Genomic DNA, 3649 nt, shown 5'->3' on the forward strand with positions numbered 1-3649 from the left:
CTGATGTTAGGAACTTCTAATCCAACATTGTAGTAAGGGTTCATAAGGAGACTAATTGTTAGCTTTACTTATAACCATGTGCTGGAGAGGGACTACTTCTTACGGTGACACCGATACAACCGACTGACTTCGCTGCCAGGTTATACAAACGTACCGGTACCTTAGCCCCCTGTCCTCTGAAAGGAGGATGGTGGACTGCAGGAGGGCTAATTCAGCCTCTGGTCCGCCGGTTTCACGTTCAGATGAGCCTGGGATTGCAACCACTACCAGCACTGGTACCACCGCTGCCGCCACAGCTACTGTTGCTGCCGCTTGCAACGAAGTATATGTCAGCGAGGATACCTGTACCAGGTTAGGGAATGTCGCAGGAACTGTTAGGCTGTGTTGATATATTATGTTGTTAGAAAAATAAAGTACCATTGTTAGCACCGTGTATGAGGGATGATGTATTAGACTGTTGTACTTGGAAAAAGAAGTAAACCAAAAACAATGTACCGGATGAAAGTGAAACTTTTTGGTAGTGGTATATAAATCAGGCAAGTTAGAATAGGGTAATATATATACAGAGGTAACCTAACATACACCAGCAGCGAGGTAGATATAGCTACTTGATGGGAGGGAGTTTTTAGGGGAGAGTTTAGTCTAAGAAAGAAAGGTGTGGCGACTCTGTGGCATTGTCATTTTGGTACTGGCCTCATGTTCGGAGGACGGTGTTGACGTGGATTCGATCCCCACTGACGCCACTGAGTCGTTTGTACTGGTATGGGCTGATGATGATGATGATTATGAACGTGATGAAGCATTATGAAAGAGTTTTGGTGTTCTGTTTTTTTTTCTTTTTCTGTTTACCGTATATCGTATGGGTTGCCTTACACACACACACACACACACACACACACACACACACAGTTGCGTGCGAGTTTCTCCTTGTACGAGTGTGTATACTTACCTGGTACATGATGCGAGATTTTGTGCTGATTGCAGTGTGTGATTGTTTGTGCATGTGACTGTATGTGAGAGAAACAAGCAGCACGGTAGCCTTTGTGTGTGTGTGTGTGTGTGTGTGTGTGTGTGTGTGTGTGTATGTGTGTGTTAGTAGTCATATTCAGTGCTACCGACCTTCGTGCTTGGAATAGAGTGACAGTGGTTGTACCGGTTGTGGTGGTTGACTCTGGGTGACGAGTATTGTTGCCTTGGGTACTGCGCTGCTAACTCGGGTCATCAGGAGGTGCACATAACCTCTCTGTTGATCTCATGAAGGATGCAGGCGCCTGTGTATGAGACAGTAGGAAATTTTGCGAAATGCGTGGATGCCAAAGCAGAACCGATACTCAGATGTTGAAGGGGAAAGGGGGGATGTATTTGTTATGCTGCAGCAGAGAAAATTTACTCTAGGGATTTCAGAAGTACTGTATAGCAAGTCATATTTTTGCCATATGGTATGCAACCTTTTTTACATCCGTCCTTGCAAATTGAATTACCGTCACAGTACGTTTTGTATTGGATTTGAATTTCCCAGAGAACGGTTAGGATTTCGTGGTCATTTTGAACAACAGATTGTGTTTAGGCCTGTGTTATTAACCATGTAATTGAGATATTCCCAGCAGTTAAAGAAACATCCAAACGAAATTTATTGACGAAAAATTGGCACTCTATTGTGGATCTGCTATGGTGATGAAAACAGTTCGAAGGCATTGAAGGTTGTAGGCTACTTACTAAAGATATATTTATTGATGGCATTGCAGCCATTGAACTCCAAACGTCAGGATTTTGATCCGCCATATGGACTCTGTTACGTTATTGGTCAAAACAGCAAGCAGTAATAAATTGATTCTGCTTGTCCTGACGCCGGTGATTGTCTTGGTCAATGGTATTTCATTCATTAACATTACAGCATCTTCCGAGTCGTTACAACACAGTCAAATATTATTTCAGACGTAACCTATATTGTTGTAGTTATTTAATCAAATCGGACATTTGTTGCCAGAAAAGTTGCATAGACAATGACAAAGAGGTGGTTACAGTGCGCGCGTGTGCTTACTGCAATTTTTGCCACCTTATCACTGTGGTGGCTGCTAGCTACGTACATGTCCTCCTCTAAGGTTATTTCACGTGCTGTCTCTGCGTTCGGTGTACTGTATGGTATGGTTAGAGACAGGAGCTGAGAGCTCTTACACTTACGGGTCTAAATTATTATATCCTCACAGAGTAAATCCGTAGACTTCTCCCGTGTAGGGCTTAGCCTATGGTATTACATGCTATCCATCCACACTTTAGCTTCATTTTGACTCCCCCACTGGAAAAATTCCATGGAGGGAATCACTCGTCCTGACTGATGGTGGATCTGTCCAACGTGCCCAATCTCTTCATCTTTCACCTAACAGCAAGTATCTTATCGCAACTAGCAACTTTTCTGACCCTTTAATAATACACATCTCTGCCTCGCTTCACCGTACGCTCATCATCACGGCTCACCATATACTGCAACAGCACCCCTTCTCAAACACCAGTTAATATAAACCATGCCTCTTATACGCCCCCAATTAATGTCGGTTGAGTGCCATGTCTGCAGTAATGGCGAACAGCAGTAACGACCAGAGTAACCTTATGACGAGTAGCCTAAGTGCTTGTGTCCATAAAGAGAAGGGTACGATATATAATCAGTACTGGTATGTCCTGCCTGTTCTCATTTATGGATCGGTACTGGAGTCGGGCATAGTTCCCTAGAATAAGGTATGCATAGGAGTGTCGAGAGAAGACTGGGGAAGATCCAGTTTGGCGCAGTTCTTCGTGTAGTGATAAAATGAGAGGTTGGATGAGGAAATGTACGGTACGAAAATGGAAAGTATGGTGGGAACTGCATGAAAGGGAGATGACGAGAGAGGCAAGATGCAAGGGGTAACAGGGTGTGAGATGGGTGGGGCAGGGTGAAATGAGGTGAATGGGATGGGCGGGGAGGGAGGGTGGGGCGTGGGCGGGGTGGGAGGGGCTGGGGTGACGGGGTGAAGAGGGTGAGATGAAATGGTTGGGCAGAGAGAGAGAGAGAGAGAGGATGGCGTGGGCGAGGGGAGTGGGAGTAGAATGGGTTGGGATGGGTGGGGTTAGGGGTGAGGGAATAGGGGAGTGGGTGATGGGGGTGAGGGTGGAGGGGTGAAAAAATAAGGACATAGTGGATCCTCTGTCTTGCTCTCACTCTCCTTCCCCCCCTCCCCTTTCTTCTCTCCCTCCCTCCCTCCCTCCCTCCTCTCTCTAACTCACTTATATTTCTCCTTCCGTCCCTACTACCTCACAGTTTTACCACTTCCTTCCTCCTTCATCCATTGTTCCAGTTCTCTGTCCGTCATCCCTTCCTCTTCCATCCTTCCTTCATTCTTCCTCTACCATCCATCCTACATTCCTTCCTCTTTCATCTCTCATTCCTTCCTCTACCCTCCCTCCTTCATCTCTTCCTCTACCCTCCCTCCTTCATCTCTTCCTCTTCCCTCCCTCCTTCATCTCTTCCTCTTCCATCCTTCCTTCATTTTTCCTCTACCATCCATCCTACATTCCTTCCTCTTTCATCTCTCATTCCTTCCTCTTCCCTCCCTCCTTCATCTCTCATTCCTTCCTCTTCCCTCCCTCCTTCATCTCTTCCTCTACCCTCCCTCCT

This window comes from Coenobita brevimanus, chromosome 66 (genome assembly GCF_032717465.1).
Source record: "Coenobita brevimanus isolate Jiangsu-jjx chromosome 66, ASM3271746v2, whole genome shotgun sequence".
NCBI lineage: Eukaryota > Metazoa > Arthropoda > Malacostraca > Decapoda > Coenobitidae > Coenobita > Coenobita brevimanus.